At 48.4% G+C, this 8,951-nt stretch overlaps 1 long non-coding RNA gene across 1 annotated transcript; it reads right to left on the bottom strand.

Annotated features, from left to right (window-relative positions):
* Positions 1-200: 200 nt before the first annotated feature.
* LOC131480597 (uncharacterized) lies at positions 201-1,241 on the bottom strand. The gene is made up of 2 exons (XR_009245651.1): positions 1,120-1,241; positions 201-385 (listed from the first exon to the last, which is right to left on the bottom strand). It is a non-coding gene; the product is annotated as an uncharacterized LOC131480597 (long non-coding RNA).
* Positions 1,242-8,951: the final 7,710 nt, after the last annotated feature.

Genomic DNA, 8,951 nt, shown 5'->3' with positions numbered 1-8,951 from the left:
CTGGGGACCAGTACCTGGTGGGGCTGGGAGGGGACGATGGCACTGCGCTGAGCAGGCCCACAGGCCACAGAACCCGCCTGTCGGGTCCGAGACAGTGTGGTTCTCTCCTGCCCTGGCGGCCAGCAAGGCAGAGTGGGGACTTGAGATCCCCCAGAGGTTGGAAAACAGGAAACAAATGTGTAGCAAAAATCTCCTTGATCTTAAGAGAACAATCCTGCGTGTTTCCTTAACATTTCTGATTAGATGCCAGAAAGAAAGTGACAACCGAGGCTGGGACACAGAGGGGTGTGGCAACTCCCAGGGCTCCCCAGGCTGGGTTTTGGCGTTGAAGGTGTTGCCTTTGATTTTGGCAACAGCTAGTATCCAGAACTTGTTTGTTTGAAACCTGAAAGATGGAATCTGTTAGTGGCAAGTGCATAATGTGTTTGACATTATCAGTCGGTCAACTTAACAAGTCGTTCTTTTGCCCAGGAGACTTCAAATGTCAATAGCTGCCCTGAGCTATTATACTTCTGCTCTTGTCAGACAGAGTGGCCCTCCTCACCCAGGGCCGTTGCTCGTTTCTTCTGCAAGGTCCCCCGCACCTCCCCAGTGCAGCAGTGACTGGGTGCCAGGCACCCATGGGTCTGCCCCAGCCCTCCAACAGTTCTCAGCAGCAGGACCCTCATGAGCCCACGATGAAGGTGGTGAAGGAGACAAGGACAGTGGAGCCACTTGCCCAGATCAATGGGTGTGCTGCGGGGCTGGGCCAGAGACTCCAGCTTTCTGGACTGACTGCCCCAGAGGGGACGGGGCTGGGAACCATGCCAGAGGTATCAGGTCGACATGCATGCAATGCCCGTGGGGCACCAGCTACCAGTTCTTGTCTGCCCTTTCTGTCTTCCCACGTGAGGGCTCTTACCCATGCCTGGCCTCCCCACTGGGGATCACAGAAGCATCTTTTTCTTTCTTCCAAATGAAGAAATCATCTCAAGACTCTTGTCAGACTCTCAGGTGTCTAGGAGGTTAAAGTGTCCGTGGGACCCCCACCTTGTTAGGGAGGAGACCCCCCAAGAGATGTGAGCTGTGGCCAAGTTCGGGCATCTTCTACGCTCTCAAATGCATTTTTGTTTCACTCACCTTGGATTGTGTTTTGGTTTTAATTTTCTGTTCTGGTCTGCGCTTTCATCTTTGTATTCAGTCAGAGCTTGAGTTCAGGACTCCAGCTAATCTTCTCATCTCTTGGTTGAAATACAGATAGCCCTCAGTCCTGGGGTGGGGAGGCATCGCGGAGCTGCTGTGCATAGCGGGGAGCCCCGTTCCTTTGCCATTAATGCCTCCCTGTCCTGTCCTGGCGTGGCAGGAGCAACAGCAAGCTGGGCACTTGTTCCAGGCTGGAAATCACCATGGCCTCAAGCGGAGGCCTCCTGCTGTGACCACCACCAGGCTCACCACCAGGCTCACCACCAGACTCACTACCAGGCTCACCTGGCCTGAAACTGGGACTCACACAGGTGCTGCAATGTAGGATGCTGGTGTTGAAAGCAGCGGCTTTAGTTGCTGTACCGAAATGCCAGCCCCCATTTCTAAGGTCTTAGAGGAATACACCTTTTGGTTTTCAAGATTTAATTTTTATTTTTAATTGATACATGATAGTTGTACCTACTCACGGGGTATCATGTGATACCTGTGTACATTGCGTCGTGTTCAACTCAGGATACACATATCTGTGTGTGCTCAAACACCTACCGTGTCTGTTGACAACAGTCAGAATCCTTCTGGCTTTCTTTCTAGAGAAACAAGCAGGGCACCATCACCTATGTAGTTACCTCACTGTGCAATAGAATACTAGCACTACCCTCCCCTAACTAACTTAAAGCCATCCATTGGTCTTTCCCTGCTCCTCCACTCTCCCACACCTCTTTGTGCTTTGGCTCATCGGTGGCCCAGCTGTCTTATTTTATAAGAAGCTGTGCCTCCGTGAGTGAGCAGCTCTGGCTTGCGCTTCTCCCGGGCTTGCAGCCTGACAATGCCTAGCGTGGATGCATACAGGGCCTTACCCGGGCTGGGCAACTACGACAGCTCTGTGGGCATCATAGATGGGCGGAGCATCTGCTAGGCAGGCTGGACCAGTTGGGGCCATCTCTGCTTCTCAGCTGCTGCCCTTCACAGCAAAACTTCTGCCCCATGTGAGACCTCCACGGCCTTAGGTGGCATGGCTGCCATGCTTCTGACGATCGTGTCTCTGAAGTCCAGTGGCTTGGCTTCCACCACATTCCAGCAGAGGGCCTTCCTCCGGGGTGACCAAAGGAAAGTTTCCCCCACCCGGGACGTGGAGGGGATGGGTAACTGGAGGCGAATCATGGTGGGAAATGAGTGACAGTAAACCCAGTTGTACATTATACACTTTCATCTTTCACAGTGAGGTTATTTTTCTTACAGTTATTAAAAATATTCTGAATTTGGCATTGCACTCACTGTTTTTGAAGTTTCTCTCTTTGATCTCCTTTCCTGTTCTGCATACATTTTAAGATGTGGACAGGAAATACCCCAGAAGTTGGCTAATAAAGTAAGCCTGGGAGCTCAGGTCTAAGGCCTCCCCTAATATCCTCAAGATTGGGACATAGTTAAAAAGAAACACCAATATATTAAAGTTATGCTTTAAAAGCAGAGGGGGGAATATGCTATTCCTGTGAATGCATTAATTTGGCCTTATTCACGTTAAATATTCTTCAGATTTTGCCTTCTGGTGAGCACCAGCTGTGTGTTACTAGAGGCCACTAGAGGCCCAACACAGATGCCGTTGGTCCGTTGGAGGGACCCAGTCACCCAAAAGTGGAGATGTCCTGACCTCTTGCTAACTATGGGAAGAGGGTTTGCTTGTGTTTTCCCAGAAACTGAGCCACAGCCTGTGTGGGTGCCTGCTTGTAACATAAAGCCCTAGACTCCATCCACTGGAGGAAGCCCCTCCAGTAAGACAACTTCATGACCTCATCCTGAAAGATCCATCACCATCAAGGAGACAATGGAGGAGAAAGAGGCCAGACACCTCCCAACACCGAGTGACATGGGGGATCTTAAGAGATTGGTGCACCAAGCATAACGTCCCTGACCTCATGATGTATTTGATAAAACAACTGCATGATTGATATTCTGGAACACTAATAATCTATGGGAAAGGTTATGTTCTTGTCCCTAGAATTTCCTGATGGATCCTCAAAACTGTGGGTTTCCCTATGGCTCACCCGCTACCCCTGGAATAGATGGAACCCCTAGTGGAACTGCATCTAAGAACTGAAAAACTAAATTTGTTTAATATCCCTCTTGTTCCACTACAGGTCAGGAGTGCAGAGAAATTCTCCACGTTCTTAGAATGTTTGAGGAAGACTAAGTGTAACTTATTATTTATAGAAAACAAATTCTTAACGGCCTTAGACATTAGAAAAACCATAGAAATTTGTGGTGGGATCCAAGAAAACCCTGACACCCTCTTAAAAGGACATTGTGTGTACAGAGCAGGAGCGGATCTTAGGTGGAACAGGAGGAGAAGAGGAGGTCTGTATCCCGGAGACTCCTGGAGGCCTCCCAAGTGCTTTCGCCACGGAAGCAATGGATACTTCATCAAGGATTGTCAGTATGGACACCGAGAACCATATCCCGACTGCCTAGCAGATCACAGGGAATATGAATGCCCTCGGAGGCCGAGAAATCTGAAGTCAGTCATTTCCTATGGGATTTTCCACACAGGATGGAAGCAGCCCAACACCGTCTCATAGGATCTGGTGACATCGGAACTATAGCCAGGAGCCCCGGGTGGCACTCAGACATAAAAGGGTTGTAAATTTCCTTCTGAACTCAGGTGAGGAACTTTCTCTGGTCCTTATCTAGTTCCAGCCTTGGCTCCCAGCCCTCTCTTACACCAACCATCAGGGTTGCTTGTGAGCCCCCAAATTAGTTCAGATAGACAAGATCAGCTAATTGATAATCACTCAGCTTGTACCTCACTGATCAGGCTTCCCATCTGGCTTTTCAGATGACAGAGAGAGGCACTGATATATATAGAAAGTCTGGAACAGCCATGGAAAAGGCCAACTAGCCTATAATTGCTCAGCCTGTACTTACTGGTCAGGTTCCCTATTTGCTTTTTCTGACTTTACTAAGTAGGATGTAGAGTTAAATTCTTCCTCACTCACTAGGTTGTTGTGGATTTCCCTGCTCACCTGACTAAAACTTCTCTATTCTTCAGTTGTTAAAATGCAAAGTTTTGTAAAACCGTGCTTAATCACCATATACTGCAAAGTTTAAATTGTGGCTTAAGATTCTCCCCCCCAAAATTTATCCATTTATGACTGTTAATGCTAAACAAGATGTAACTGCCTAGAAAAAAAAAAAGAAAGAAAAGAAAGTGAACCTGGGACTGATGGCACAGCCTTTTTTTTTTTAAGATTTATTTATTTTTATTGCAAAGGCAGATATAGAGAGGAGGAGAGACAGACAGGAAGATCTTCTGTCCAATGATTCACTCCCCAAGTGACCGCAATGGCCGGTGCTGTGCAGATCCAAAGCAGGAACTTCTTCTAGGTCTCCCATACGGGTGCAGGGTCCCAAGGCTTTGGGCCATCCTGCTTTCCCAAGCCACAAGCAGGGAGCTGGCTGGGAAGCGGGGCTGTTGGGATTAAAACTGGTGCCCATATGGGACCCCAGCATGTTCAAAGTGAGGACTTTAGCCGCTAGGCCACTGCGCTGGAACCCTATTATTATTATTATTATTTATAATTGTGTTATAATACAGTTCCAAGGACTCTGGGATTTCCCCTCCCCCTCTTTACTTTATTATTTTGTGCTAATAGGTAAGTGTTCATCCTACAAAGCACACTGTTTGGGTGCATTCATTCATCGGGCTTGGATCCATGTATAGGCTTCCTCTCTGGTCCTCCAGGAGGTGTGAGAGGGCAGCTGCCAGCTCTTGGGAACAGGGGACATTTCTGTAGAGTCCCCGCTGCGAGTCTCGCTGACATCCCGGCAAGTGACAGTTTTTCCCCATGGGAACTGATAAGGGCACGCTGTGTTACATAAAATCCTAAAATCCAGAGGGCCAGAATTTCCCTTTTAGGTCAACACTCAGCCGCAAGCTACAAAGGCTAATCAACAGAAGCATTCTCTGTATTCATTCCAGAAATTTCCCAGGGGCACAGTAACTCCAGCCTGCCTGTTTACAGGAACATTTGTTATTTGACAAGCTAGTCCCTGAAGCTTAAGAGTTTTGGGTTTCATCGAATCTGACCCAATCTACTACAGTTCATAGAAATTACCATCGTCTACACCCAGTGCTCCCTGTGCTGTGAGACACTTGCATGCTTAATGTACAAATGGTTTTCATTTTTTAAGGTTTGTTTGTTTTTATTTGAAAGACAGGATTACAGAGAGAGAAAGACAGATGTATAGAGAGATCTGTTTACTGATTCACTCCCCAGGTAGCTGGGTCAGTCTGAAGCTAGGAGCCAGGAGCTTGGTCCAGATCTCCCAAGTGGGTGCAGTGGCCATCTTCTACTGTTTTTCCAGGCCATTAGTTAGGAACTGTATCAGAAGTGGAGTAGCTGGGACTCAAACCAGCATTTATATGGGGTGCTTGGCAGAGGCTTCATGTACTATCCTACAGCACTGGCTCAAGAAATGATTTTTTACAGCCAGGACTCACTGGAAGCTTCTTAGAGAACTCTTCTGAAGGGTTATGTCTTCCTCCCCTTCTGTCCTGTCATCTTTCTGCCCACAAGTTTGTCCAGTTAGCTCATGCATCTAGCTTATGCATCCATTCTCATTTGACAAATGTTATTTTGAGCATTTGCTCTGGGCCATATAAGTGTCATGTTAGAAAGATGAAAGGACAGCATCCTGCCTCCAGGATGCTGACGTCTGGGGGTGTGGAGGCACGCACGTCAGCTGGTACAGGGTAGCGACGGCAAGGGCGTCAACAGTCACCCTCAGGACCAGTGTCTTGGGAACTAGGGTGGGGCTCTGATCACAGTATGAATGCTGAACTTGAGGTGGCACTTTTTCTTCTAGAACTTTGGTCTCTGAGTGGAGCTTCAGCTCCTGGGTGTGTACAGTAAATCCTTGGTCGTGCAGGGTTGATGAGTCACAGTGTTTCCAAAGTTGTACCGACTATTGCCGATCCCCCAGAAGCGTTCCGTCTCATGCACTCTTCCCTTGGTGGCAGCTGCTCAGCTAGTGCCTCCTGCGTCCTCCCTGGCGTGTGCCCGTGTGATGGCTATGATAGCCAGGGTCCCTGCCTTAGGAGGGTAACCCTTTGTGCCTGCACTGCAGAGTCTTCCTGCTAGTCATCTGATTGTGAGTACTGGCTCCTGGCCAGAAAAAGATGACTTCCCCTTTGAGGTCCTTCCCACATCCACTGCCTTCTCTCACGGTTTCATTTTTGCGTTCACACATTGGATGCCTCAGAATGTTGGTGTAAGGAATGGGAAAGGGGTCTTGCTGTATTGATCTTTTCCAGTAAGGACGCAGTTTCCTTGAACACAAGAACTGAGTGATCTCTTTTCCTGAAATGCTTCCTTCCTGATATTACATTCCCTGACGCACCTTGCAGCCCCTTGTGTGTTTTTAATTATTTCTGGTCATCTGTGGATCTGCCTTCTTTACTTCCTTTCTAGTTCCAAGCTACGTGCTTTGTCTGCTGGACCAATTTCTGCTATCCTCTTTGACACATTTTTTCCTGTGGCAAAAACTTTCCAAAGTTTGCAAAACTTCATCAGAAGTAGCAAAATCTTTCTCTTATGCTCCCAGAATCACTCTTGTCTTTTTCTGAATCTTCCTTCACAGTTTTTGCTTATTTGGAAAGCCGAATTCCAGAGAGATCTGCCATCTGCTGTGTCACTCCCCAGGTGGCTTCAGTGGTCAGGGCTGGGCCAGGCCAAAGCTGAGAGAGCCAGGAGCTTTGTTCAGGTCTCCCTCCTGGGTGCAGGGGCCCAAGCATTTGGGTTACTTTCCACTGCTTTTCTCAGGCACGGTAACAGGGTTATGGTATTTGAAACACTGATCGGAAATGGAACAGCTGAGAATTAAACTGGCTCCCACTTGGGATACTAGCATTGCAAGCAGCAGCTTAGCGCCCTGAGCCACAACCCCTCACCCAAACCCCCGCTCCGAACCAGTATTTAATAAAGGAAACATGAAAATCTTACATTTGGGATGCTTTTTTTTTTTTTTTTTTTTTACAGGATTCATTGTTTCCATAAGTACTGGAAGCCTGGTGGATGCCACATCAGTTCTGGTTTTACTGTTTCGCTCTTTCTTTTTGCTTTTGCCTGCCCTTTCCCCCTTTCTATACTGTTTGCTATATTCACTTGGCTGGGGGACTGCAAAGCCAATCAGAGGGCCCCAGGCTATTCATACAGTGGCGATCTTATCCCTGGGCCCACAGAGTCCAGGGGCTGGTGTTACAGCTTACACACCACCGACTGCACCTGAAGCCCAGGGCCAGCCTGGACGAAGAAGCCTGCTCGGCTCGCGTTTCTGTTTTATGCTAGGCCTTGCTCAGCCTCTGAGCGGAGTGAGCAATCTCCTAGCAGACCAGTCTACTCAGGCCTGGAAAATTACAACTAGGAGCTCTGCTAATTCTCCTTAAAAATAGTTGGACAAGACTTTTTTTTTTTCTAATTTCTGAGGCAATTTTCAAGGGACTATCCACACCCAAGGTGCCCATGGAAGGAGAGTGGAAAAGTGTCTTAAAAATTCCCAGATGGTGGCAGGTGTAGGACACTATTCCTCTCTACCCTGTCCCCGCCATGCCCCACCAGGTGAGCTTATGCTGCTGGGTGGAGGGCGTGAGTGAGAGGCAGCACCTTCGCCCAGACATGGTGCTCTCACATTCAAAGACACAGATCTGCAGGGTTGGACCTGATGAACCACAGAGAATTTGCCACTTTCTCTTCCAGGTAAATGACTATGTGCTAATATTGTCTGTAAAGAAACAGCATGTCTGGTCTAGGTCCAGCTCAGCACTGATGGGTTTAGTTTTATTGTGTTCTGGCACAATGGAGATGTTGTTTCTACAGATTGTGTATTTTATATGGGACACAATGTGTTTATCTGGAATAAATGTCTCTTAAAAATGATTGATGTGAGGTGCAAAGAGAGAAGGAGAGAGGGGAGACGGAGAAAGAGCAAAGGAGAGACAGATCGATCTTCCATCCACTGGTCCACTCCCCGGATGGCCACAGCCAGCAGACCTGGGTCAGGATGAGTCAGGAACCAGGAGCTTCAACTGTGTCCCTCACGGGGATGACAGAGGTCACAAGGGTGTAGCCCACCATCCACTGCCTCCCCAGACTCATGAGCAGCCATGCTGGAGTACCAGTGTAGTTGGGACTAGAACAGTGCAGTGTAAGCAGTGGCTTAACCCCGTGCTGCGTATCACCAGCTCCTGGAACAGATCTAAGCCCTGTGCAGTGGGCTCTGCAGGAGAACTCAGACAACACAGAAGTGTCTAGAAGCCCAGGCTCCTGTGAACTCCCACACGGGGGAAACTAGAGCCAAGTGAAGATGTGATGAGGCTCGGGTTCTGTGCCTGCCTCTCCCTGAGGGGTTCAGGGCTGTCAGTGGAGGTTGGTGGTGGTCCTTGTAGCTCTGGGACCCTTCCACCGTCTAGCTGGCTGTCTTGTGTCAAAGCAGGCCCTGGAAAGAGCCCGTGGATCCCTTTCTGCAGGTTCCTGAAAGCCCAGCCTCCAACCAGAAAGCTTGTTCATTTTTGCTCAAAGGTTTACCTTGCCGCTTTAATTTGTTGTGAAAGCCGAATTGCGTTCTTCCAGGGATCAAAACCAGCAGCGTACTTTCCAAACATTCCAGGGGATTATTTTCTGATATGACATTTGACTTCAATAACAGCAGTCTGTTCTTTCCTGCATGGGTATCCACTAAGGATGGCTTTTGTAATCTAGTAAATAAGGTCCCACACA

Source organism: Ochotona princeps, chromosome 6 (assembly GCF_030435755.1).
Source record: "Ochotona princeps isolate mOchPri1 chromosome 6, mOchPri1.hap1, whole genome shotgun sequence".
Taxonomy (NCBI): domain Eukaryota; kingdom Metazoa; phylum Chordata; class Mammalia; order Lagomorpha; family Ochotonidae; genus Ochotona; species Ochotona princeps.
The sequence above is the reverse complement of the archived record's forward strand: the minus strand, read 5'-3'. Positions and strand labels throughout refer to the sequence as shown.